Genomic DNA, 12207 nt, shown 5'->3' with positions numbered 1-12207 from the left:
TCCCAGCTTGTCCTCACTGATAGTAGTGGGACACAAGCTGACAGTGGGAGGATTTTTCCTCCAGCTGTGAACCCTGCGCTCACAGCAGTCAATCAAGGAAGTGTGTCCATGACATAGGTGATGAGACATGGACACAGCAGGACTAGTATGTGTCCAAGCAGGCAGGGGGGGCAGTTGTTTGACTGGCCTTTTCACTATGAAACACTAAAAATGTTCTAATGAAAGCAATTGCAAAACCTATTGGTTTAGCATGATTTACAATATATCAAAAGTTTTTGTATCTGACAGTGCCCATTTAAGGACCCGGGCATATTTTGCTTAAAGTGACTGCTGTCACCTTAAGCATTCATAACTCTGGGATGCTTTTACTTTTCTTTCTGATTCCGAGATTGTTTTTTTGTGACATATTCTACTTTATGTCAGTGGTAAATTTTTGTCGATACTTGCATCATTTCTTGGTGAAAAATTTAACAATTTCCATTTTTTAACTTTGAAACTCTCTGCTTATAAGGAAAATATACATAACAAATAAATGATATATTGATTCTCATATAGAATATGTCTACTTTATATTTTCATCTTAAAATTGACATGTTTTTACTTTTGGAAGACATCAGAGGACTTCAAAGTTCAGCAGCAATTTTCCAATTTTTCACAAAAAGTTTTGAAGTGGATTTGAAGGGCTTCATATAAGAAATACCCCATAAATTACCCCATTATAAAAACTGCACCCCTCAAAGTATTCAAAATGACATTCAGTAAGTGTGTTAACCCTTTTGGTGTTTCACAGGAATAGCAGCAAAGTGAAGGAGAAAATTCAAAATCTTCATTTTTTACACTTGCATGTTCTTGTAGACCCAGTTTTTTAAATTTTACAAGGCGTAAAAGGAAAAAAGCACCCCAAAATGTGTAACACAATTTCTCTCGAGTAAGGAAATACCTCATATGTGTATGTACAGTGTTCGACGAGCGCAGTAGAGGGCTAAGAAGGGAAGGAGTGACAATGGGATTTTGGAGAGAGGCATGTCACATTTAGGAAGCCCCTATGGTGCCAGAACAGCAGAAAAAAAACATGGCATACTAATTTGGAAACTACACCCCTCAAGTAACATAACGGGTACAGTGAGCCTTAGCACCCCACAGGTGTTTGACAAATTTCAGCTAAAGTTGGATGTGAAAATGAAAAATTAGATTTATTTCACTAAAATGCTGATGTTACCCCAAATTTTTCATTCATTTTCACAAGGGTTAATAGGAGAAAAAGTCTCCCAAAATTTGTAACCCCATTTCTTCTGTGTATGGAAATACCCCATATGTGGATGTAATGTGCTCTGCGGGCAAACTACAATGCTCAGAAGAGAAGGAGCGCCATTGAGCTTTTGGAGAGGGAATTTGGTAGGAATGGAAGTCAGGGACCACATGCGTTTACAAAGCCCCCTGTGATGCCAGAACAGTGGACCCCCACATATGTGACCCCATTTTATAAACTACACCATTCATAGAATTAGAAAGGGGTGAAGTGAGCATTTACATCCCACTGGAGTTTGACAGATCTTTGGAACAGTAGGCTGAGAAAATTAAAAATTGAATTTGAAAATTGAAAATCTGTCAGACACTGTGGGGTGTAAATGCTCACTGCACCCCTTACTAAATTCCGTGAGGGGTCTAGTTTCCAAAATGGAGTCACATGTGGGGGCGGTCCACTATTCTGGCACTATGGTGGCTTTTTAAAACACACATGGCCGTCAATTTCGGACACATGCTCTCTCTAAAAGCCGATTGGTGCTCCTTCTCTTTGTAGTGCACCCGCAGAGCACTTTACATTCACATATGGGGTATGTTCTTACTCAGAAGAAATGGGGCTACAAATTTTGTGGGGCTTTTCTCCTATTCTCCCTTGTGAAAACAAAAAATGTAGGGTAACACCAGCATTTTAGTGAAAACATTATTTTTTTTCATTTTCACATCCAACTTTAACGAAAATTCGTCAAACACCTGTGGGGTGTTAAGGCTCACTATACCCCTTCTTACATTCCGTGAGGGGTGTTTGCGTTTATGTCAGAACCGCTGTAAAATCAGCCACCCCTGTGCAAATCCCCAATTTAGACCTCAAATTCACATGGTGCGCTCTCATTTCTAAGCCATGTTGTGCGCCCGCAGATCCCTTTACACCCACATATGGGGTATTTCCGTACTCAGGAGAAATTGCATAACAAATTTTGGGGGTCTTTTTTTCCTTTTACCGCTTGTGAAAATTAAAAGTATGGGGCAACACAAAATAAAAAAATTTTACACTACCATGCTGGTGTAACTTTACCTTTTCATGTAAACTCCCTCCCATGTAAATGTACCCTGTACATTCACATGGGGGGGGGGGGGGGGCAACCCTCCAGCTGTTGCAATACTACAACTCCCAGCATGCACTGACAGACCGTACATGCTGGGAGATGTAGTTATGCAACAGCTGTAGGCACATTGGTTGCGCAACACAGAGTTTGTTACTTGACTCAGTGTTTCGCAACCAGTGTGCCTCCAGCTGTTGCAAAACTAGAACTCCCAGGATGTACAGTCTCTCAGTGCATGCTGGGAGTTGTAGTTTTCCAACAGCTGGAGGCAGACTGCTTGCGAAACAATGAGTTAGGGCGCAAACTCTGTTTCACAACCAATGTGTCTCCAGCTGTAGCAAAACTACAACACTCAACATGCATTGACAGTCGAAGGGCATGCTGAGAGTTGTAATTTTGCAACAGCTGGAGGCACACTGCTACAACTCTCAGTATACCCTTTGGTAGTCTGTGCATGCTGGGAGTTGTAGTTATGCAACAGCTGAATGCACAATTTTTCATAGAAAAAAAAATGTGCCTCCAGCTGTTGCATAACTACAACCCCCAGCATGGAAAGACTACCAAAGGGCATGCTGGGAGTTGTAGTTGGAACTTCAGCTGTTGCAAAACTACAACCACCAGCATGCCCTTTGGCTGTGTATGCTGAGAGTTGTTGCTAAGCAACAGCAGAAGGTGAACAGGCCTCGCCTCCTGCTGTATCCTGCCGCCGGGACCGCCGCCGCTGCTTCCACCGTTCCTGCCGCCGGGGCCGCCGCAGCTCCTGAGGAGACCCCCGCTCACAGGTAAAGGACATCCGCCTGCCCTGATCGCCTCCTCGATCACCGCCCACCAGGATTGACCCGCGATTTGCGGTGATCGCCGAAATGGGGGGGTCTCAGGACTCCCCCCCCAGGGGTTTGCACGGGGTGCCTGTTGATAGATTTCAGCAGCTATCCCGGTCCAGGTACGCCCTGGGTCCTTAAGTACCAGGGCGTACCTGTACACCCTGGATCCCTAAGTGGTTAAAGATACTGAATAATGCTGTAATCTTTCTGCAGTAATACAGTCTATGAATATCAAATAACTAAGAGATTAAGAGTTAAAGAAATTATAATAAATAACACGTGTTAGTGTATTATCTCTAATAATATAAAACATTGACAACATTTCTAAACTTTTGTAGCCTTACAGAAACAACAAATTGCTACATTTCAATCTTCTCAAAAAAGAAAGCAAGAAATTAGAGAAATGTGCGTAAATATCTCATTACCTAGAGGTCCCCTCGAATCCCTCATAACATGTTTACACATTTTGTAGACATCACTACATACATTTATTATCACCCTCCACCATTACTCTTGTGCTGGCTTCTTGACATAAACATGCTGTGTGAATGAGCTCTCAGTACTTGGAGCCAGCTATACATTATTAGGTACTTCTTCTTAATGGGAAACATCTGGAATTGAAGCAAAATATAAAGAAACCCCCACAAGTTGAAAAAATCCTCAGTCCACTTCCTGAGGCACGGAATTGGTTTAAACATTCATAAGACAACAAAAGAAATAAAATTTGAGGCATGAAAAAACTTACTTGTTGAGAAGCCTCCGACACAATTCCTTGTTCGTGGTTGGACTGTAGATGAAGAGTTTGTCTTCCTTAGAGAAGATTCTTTTCACACATTCTTACAATGAATGAAACAACTCAATAGGGACCGACCAAGTAGGCAGGGGACTAAATGAAGCTAAGGTTTAGCAGCGAGCCAGGAAACTCAATAAGGAGTGGGAGGGCTTATTTCTCTGCTTTAAACATTTTGTACCTCTACAAGCAGCATATCAGTTATATGCTGGATATTAATAGCTGCTCTGTTTTAAGGGACACGGTCTGATTTACTATGTCTGTAATTCTATTTTAAGGAATGTAGAATTGGATGCTGCTTGCCTATTTAATTCCCGTGGATATTTTCCCTTATTGAGATATACAATATAAAGATAGATATAGACAGTTAAAAAATATAGACTAGTAATTACCAGTTCTGATGTCAAAAATCAACATTTGAACCCTACAATTAAAATAGTTATGATACATTTCTATGAGCCTTTTGTGTAAATAGCAATGTAATAAAACATATTAAAATGTAATGGAATAAAAGTAATAAAACTTCTGTTTACAGCCCCATTTAGGTATATATATATATATATATATATATATATATATATATATATATATATGTGTGTGTGTGTGTGTTTAAAGCCAACAAAAGCTGACATAACAATAAATCTCCAAGATGATGTGGAATTATCAGATATCACTGGTTTGCACTGGGCCACACATTTTCTGGTAGCCACAATACCTGCAACATAATAGTGGCCCAAAGTATAACAGAATAGAATACATGTCATGGTAATGTCATGTCAAGGCTCAGTTCATACCACCTTTGTGGCATCATGTTGGCGTATAAATCAGGAAAATTTCCCTTATGTGATAATGTCCCATTGGCAAACACATGCCACCCAGATGTCCATGCCACCTCTGCAGTGATGTTTGGCTGGTATAGCCTAAACTATAAAAAAGGCACAGCTGACTGTAATTTACAAAACAGCTGTACAAAATAATCATAATGATCATACTTATGTATAAATTATTTAGTCATGTAAGATATGCCTAGTTAACATACACATGTAGTGTTGGCAGAATCAGCAAAATGGCACACACGCATGTTCAAGCAGGTCGAAAAATACCTGGCTAGCATTTGTCGTCTAACTGATCTTTCCTTTCATGGGCACAGGCGTGACAAGCTTAAGTATGTCTCGAATACTTTCCCTGAAGCTTTCTTCCAGTTTTCTGGCATATGCTGGCATTAGTATGTATTCTAATTTTATCCCACATTTTCTCACAAAGTCAGTTATAATAAATGATATGTCACATGATATTTTAAAAGAATCAGTTTTTGTAAATGAAAGTCATGTGACTGTGCCTCAATACAGTATATCATTATTTATTTTGGAAGCATATGACAACTGTAAAGTTTTTCACTTGTGTTCAAAAAGGAATAATATCATGTGATTCACTGGTATAACACATCTTAAACAAAGTCATTTTCAAGAACTAAAAAAGGAATTCATCTATAAAGCAGATGACTATTCTAGAAATCTTGTATTGTGAAATGAACAATTTGGACAACTATTAAAGAAAAGGGAAAATATGTTTGTATTGGAATCAGGTTAAAGAATCCAGACTTTGCAGCAGTTGGTTCTAGATCCTCATGCTACATTTGCTACATGATGATGTGTTTCCCTCTTTATGCACTGAAGCTGGCACGTTCCTTGAGTTTTTCCAGTAAGATGGTGCACCACCACATTATGGTGTCAGGTCCGAGCATTCCTAGATGAACAGTTTCCTGGAAAGTGGATTGGTCGTCGTGTGCCAGTTGAATGGCCCCCAAGGTCTCCCGATCTGACCCTCTTAGACTTTTATCTTTGGGGTGATCTGAAGGCAATTGTCTATGCTGTGAAGATACGAGATGTGCAGCACCTGAAACCGGAAGCCTGTGCTAGCATTTCTCCTGCGGTGTTGCTATCAGTGTGTGAAGAGTGGGAGAAGAGGGTTGCATTGACAATCCAACACAATGGGCAGCACATTGAGCACATTTTATAAGTGGTCAGAAACTTGTAAATAACTCATGAAAGAATAAAGTTACGTTAAAACCAAGCACATCATTGTTTTTCTTGTGAAATTCCCAATAAGTTTGATGTGTCACATGACCCTCTTCCTATTGGAAAAACAAAAGTTGGATTCAAAATGATGGCCGACTTCAAAATGGCCACCATGGTCACCACCCATCTTGAAAAGTTTCCCCCCTCACATATACTAATGTGCCACAAACAGGAAGTTAATATCACCAACCATTCCCATTTTATTAAGGTGTATTCATATAAATGGCCCACCCTGTATTTCATGTATATACTCTTGTGGATGCTGGAGGAGTACAATCAGCAATTGTTGGTTTTAGGAGTGTGTGTTTTGATAACTAATAAAGATTGTCTATTTTTGATTAAGACATTTGGTCTGCTGCAGCAATGTTTTTTGTAGGTTTTATAGATATATGTCATTGCATACTTGCATGGTTTGTGTTTGGTGTGTACATCTATGCATTAACCCCTTAAGGACCGGGGGTTTTTCCGTTTTTGCATTTTCGTTTTTTGCTCCTTGCCTTTAAAAAATCATAACTCTTTCAATTGTGCACCTAAAAATCCATATGATTGCTTATTTTTTGCGCCACCAATTCTACTTTGTAATGAAGTCAGTCATTTTGCCCAAAAATCTATGGTGAAATGGAAAAAAAATCATTGTGCGACAAAATTGAAAAAAAAAACGCTGTTTTGTAACTTTTGGGGGCTTTCGTTTCTACATAGTACATTTTTCGGTAAAAATGACACCTTATCTTTATTCTGTAGGTCCATACGATTAAAATGATACCCTACTTATAAAGGTTTGATTTTGTCGTACTTCTGGAAAAAAATCATAACTACATGCAGAAAAATTAATACGTTTAAAATTGTCATCTTCTGACCCCTATAACTTTTTTATTTTTCCGTGTATGGGGCGGTATGAGGGCTCATTTTTTGCGCCGTGATCTGAAGTTTTTAACAGTACCATTTTTGCATTTATAGGACTTATTGTTTTTATTGTTTCGTTTTATTCATTTTTAAATGATATAAAAAGTGATCAAAAATGCAGTATTTTGGACTTTGGAATTTTTTTGCGTGTACGCCATTGACCGAGCGGTTTAATTAACGATATATTTTTATAATTCGGACATTTCCGCACGCGGTGATACATATATGTTTATTTTTATTTACAGTTTTTTATGGGAAAGGGGGGTGATTCAATGAGGGAGGGGTTAAATGATGTTCATTCACTTTTTTTTTTTCACTTTTTTTTTTCCAGTGTTATAGCTCCCATAGGGACCTATAACACTGCACACACTGATCTTTATCATTGATCACTGGTTTCTCATAGGAAACCAGTGATCGACAATTCTGCCGCATGACTGCTCATGCCTGGATCTCAGGCGCTGAGCAGTCATTCGGCGATCGGACAGCGAGGAGGCAGGTAGGGGCCCTCCCGCTGTCCTGTAAGCTGTTCGGGATGCCGCGGCTATCCCGAACAGCCCACTGAGTTAACCGACACTTTTTACTTTTGCTTTTAGCCGCGCGGCTCAGCTCTGAGCGCGCGGCTAAAGGGTTAATAGCGTGCGGTGCTGCGATCGGCGCTGCGCGCTATAAGCCTGTGGGTCCCGGCTTCACTATGATGCCGGGCCCGCCGTGATATGATGCGGGGTTACCGTGTAACCCCGCGTTTTATCACGGGAGCAGGACCAAGGACCGTACCAGTACGTCCTTGGTCCTTAAGGGGTTAAATATATAATGAGATGTGAACAAAGATTCATGCATAGATATCATTGGCTGATATATTAGTGCCATTGTCACGTCTGGCAGGGATAAGGTGAAGCTTTGAACTCGCCCACACCCTATTTCCCTTCCTATTCTGTACCCGTCCTAAATAACGTGTCCACAACCATGAAGACGGTCCCTGCCTGTCTACGTGCAGGGGCTTTAGAGTCAAAACAAAAAACTACAAAGGTATACAGTAACACATCAGGGAAATGGTCAGGAATACAAGAGGAGACTAACAATACTGTAAAGACTAACTCTAACAATACAAGGGGAGACAGACAAATAACAGATATATCACACTCCACAAGCAGAAGTCTAAACCGAGAGATACTGAGTCAGAAAGCAAGGGGAAGTCCAGATATTCAAAGTCAAAACCAGAGAGTTGAATATCAGAAGTGCGGTGTCAGGGTGAAATGTGAGGTGTAGGGGCAGATGGTGTTGCCCAGGGGTAGATGGTGTTAACCCCTTAGTGTTTGTGACGCCAGGGCGTGGATTGTCTATGCAACCACCCGAAGTTAGCACCGCTAGTCCTAGGTTGAGCTGGGCAAATAATAGTACAAGGTCGGGTTAAGGTTAATGGTTGCTTTTACTGAGGTAGACAGGTGGTACATTTGTGGTGTCCCGATACCGCATCCTATGCGGTCCCTTTATGTGTATGGGTCCCCATAGCCAGAGTCTCTAGGACGTAAGGGTCCATGTTGTATAGTCTACCACTTGTCACCTCTATTCCATCTAGTAAACCAGTAACTTATGCAAGGTTTATGTAAATATAGTTATATAAATGTAAATGAATAGTTTATTACCTGCGCGTAGCGTACCAGGACCTGCGGGTCACGTGACTAGGTGAACTCTATGGTATTTCCGCTTGAGGACCTGTGGAGGTCCCTATGACGTATGCAATCCCATCATTCTGTGTACGAGTGAATGACAGGTATTCGGACCAATCAGATTCACCCCGCCCTTGCCCATATAAGGGAGCGGCGGCCATTATTCTCTCTCTTGTTCCTGGGCTGTCAACCGAGAAGGACCTGCGCAGCTATTCTCGCAGTGAGGAGACACAGAAAGCACACTAAAATAAAAGATGAGGACATAAAGAAAGAGAGGTTTACATTTACATTCAAATATAGCCCTATGCATGAATTAATGAAAAGATCTATACACACAAACTGGCATTTAATTGAAAGAGACCAAATTCTTGGTAAAATAAAAATAGAAAAACCCATGATAGCGTTTAAACGAACAAAAAATTTAAAAGACGAATTAGTAAAAAGTAAAATAACCGAAAAAAGAACAACAGAAGAAAATTGGTTAAATAAATCAATAATCAGAGGAAATAAAAAAATGTGGAAATTGCAACTGGTGTCACCATTTTATAACTGGCAACAGTATTAACATAGGTGGCATTACTAGAGAAATAACAGATTTTATGTGCTGCAGATCAAAAAACGTAATATATGCAATCATATGTGAATGTATGAGATTTTACATAGGCAGTACAATCAGACCCATGAATATCAGATTTAGAGAACACATGCACTCTATAGTGACAAAAAAAGGTTCACCACGACTGATAGAACATGTGGTCTCTGAACATGCAGGAAACATCAAAAATATAAAATTCTTAGGCATAGAAAAAGTCAAAATAAGACCAGATCAAGACAATGTGAAAAAATTAAGAGAAATAGAAGCCCGTTGGATATTGAGGACGGGAGCTCAAGACATGAGGGGGTTAAATGATAGAATAGATATGGGAGTCTTTCTCTGAACATCGGTTTAGTTACAAATGGTTCTGTTTTTACTAGCCCGGTTTTAAACAGTTTTTTACCACAGCAGTAATGCTAATTTCACTTATACACAGTTAAGTAATGGTTTATAAGTAATTTTTCTATGAATTTAATATTGGTAAATCTATTTGTAAGATTGAAGCTCCGCTCACCTCGGCACGACGTCACAAGTAAAGGAGGAGATATATAGTCACGTGCACAGGTGAATGGAGACGATCTGTTGAAGTTCCTGAAAGGAAAGAAACAGCTGTCATCGGTTAACGCACTAGTGTTCGGCATCCCGGTGTGGCGTGGAGCCGCTTTACCTGCATGTCCCAGCAATAAACACGAAGTTACTACAACGTGGTGAGTTGCCTGTACTTTCTTCTTGATTATTTGGAGTTGCATTCATCCTATCACTATCGCAGTACATGAGCACCACCGCATGAAGATACGCTGCTAGAGTACGCACACAGACTGTTTAAGGGAGAGTATATAGAGGGAGAGCAGTGCCAGCACTTCAATCTCTGTTGTGAAGTCTTGTGAATATTGCACCTGAATCCTTTTTGTGCTTGAGCACGCAAAACAGCACAGAAAATATAGCCATGGATCTAGCAAAAGCCGAAGAGAACACACTGGGAGCAGGACGGGAAGACGCTAGTGCGTTTTTCACCCGATGCAACGAGAAAGACTTTTACCAATTTATGAGTGAAAAAACCCTCATGTTTAAAATTAACACACTGTCTGAGAAAGAAACAAGATTGTTTTGGACTATAAATAGCCTTAAATCATATAAAGCCTGTGACAGAGTGCCACGAGGTCTGAGAGGGTACAAGGAAGCCTCACAATTTACTGAAGATCAGAATTTTATGTCTGCATGGAAAGATCTGCACAAACGATACAGCCTGGAAATGCTGCAATTAGTACTAGAGAAAAATATCCAAGAATATGAAAAAGTTTCAAAAGAATTAAGTCAAGCAAAAAGTGAGCTGCGTCTAAGACAACCAGAAGAAAAATATAATGAATTTATGAAAAAAAATGAAAAAAAATTAATAACCCTACAAAAAACCATCAAAGAAATAAAAAGAGATAAATTCCTTCGAGATCGTATAGACTACGAGTCAGATAATGTATTTTTACACGGAAAAACAAATCCGAAGGGAAGAAAAACCTCCTATCAAAAAAAGAAAAGACAGACAAATAAAAACCAAGAAAAAAATAAAAATAAAAAAACCTCAGACTTTTGGACAACAGATGGAGACACCAGTTCATCAGAAGATTGGAGAGTATATAGAGGGAGAGCAGTGCCAGCACTTCAATCTCTGTTGTGAAGTCTTGTGATTCTCGCAGTGAGTTAGGCCTGAGCCTTGCGGCGCAGTTGATCAATGCTAAATCGAGAGTGTATCAATCCCCAGACACTCTGCAGCATTACCGGACCTAATCTAACCCCTAAATGAGGACGGATCTGCAATATCTACCCTAAATTCAGAGACTTTCTAAATACCTCAAGGTCCGCAACAACTGTCAGTCACTGAGCAATATGAGGACTGTAATATTAGACTGTTACTGTGCCTTGGATGTACCGTAAGCACTTAAGTAAAGTAGTTCAAGTTCATGATAAATCTCCTTGTGGACCTTCAGTCATTTCATGCACCTATCATTACTGGGAAGGGTGGCGATAGGCCGGAGAATTACCTCAGCATACTAGCCCTCAGTCTGGCGTCACGAACTATAGGGTTAACATTAACCCCTCATATACCGATACAACATCCCCACTACTATACACCCCCCAAGGGCTACCACACATTCTTTACAGTTCGGCCAGGATCCCAGAGAGATGACCAGCAACACAGGGGACATTGCAGCTTGCTGGGACGTGCAGTGACTTGACAGACTTTAGTGCAGCCTTACTGAATATACCTGACTTGACTTGACTGAAGATAGTGACAGCAGACAAAGATGACTTGACTTACAGACTTGTGGCTGCAATTTAGGCTTGAGGCCTTCAGATGTGCTGGACACTAGCTCTGAGACGTCTGAACTGGACTTGACCTCAGGATCTAAGAGAGAAATTGTAGTACCTCCCCCTTTTATAAAGGGGGGCTGAGCAAGGAGCCTGGTCACCTGGTGCTCTCTGGGTAATAAATCAGATGACTTAAACATGACTTAAACATGTGACAACCATTATCAGGTGACTTACAATCATGTGACCACATCAAAGGTCCTTTACACTAAATATACAACCTATACACAATATGGGGGAACACTGCAGGAGAGCCCTGAGGTTGTACAGGGACTCAACCTGTTAGGACTGTAGGAGCATATCCCATACTGGGACATCACAGAAGGATCACTAGTTACAGTAGTAAATCTTTTTCACTGGCACAGGCTGGCGGCCACAGCAGGTCTTATATAGCCAGCAACACAGGTGAGACCTAAGCATGGTCAGCTGACCACAGCCCAGATTGGCTAGGGTGCAGCCAGAGCAACCAAGCCAAGCCAGGACTCAGGGAAATTTAAAGGGGTATTCCAGCTTTTAACATTGTATCCCCTATCCAAAGGATAGGGGGTAAGATGCATGATTGCAGGGGTCCCGCCACTGGGGACCACCACGATCTCGGTGCAACCCCTGGCCGGGGGCCGCACCAAGATCGCGGGGTTCCC

The 12207-nt window shown here is 40.8% G+C and overlaps 1 protein-coding gene across 1 annotated transcript in view; it reads right to left on the bottom strand.

Annotated features, from left to right (window-relative positions):
• Positions 1–4050, bottom strand: part of PSD3 (pleckstrin and Sec7 domain containing 3) — a 574055-nt gene extending 570005 nt beyond the window's left edge. The window contains exon 1 of the mRNA XM_056569232.1: positions 3915–4050. The gene's annotated coding sequence lies outside the window, so the exon portion shown is untranslated. The remainder of the gene's footprint in view (positions 1–3914) is intronic.
• Positions 4051–12207: the final 8157 nt, after the last annotated feature.

This window comes from Hyla sarda, chromosome 1 (genome assembly GCF_029499605.1).
Source record: "Hyla sarda isolate aHylSar1 chromosome 1, aHylSar1.hap1, whole genome shotgun sequence".
Taxonomy (NCBI): Eukaryota; Metazoa; Chordata; class Amphibia; order Anura; family Hylidae; genus Hyla; species Hyla sarda.
The sequence above is the reverse complement of the archived record's forward strand: the minus strand, read 5'-3'. Positions and strand labels throughout refer to the sequence as shown.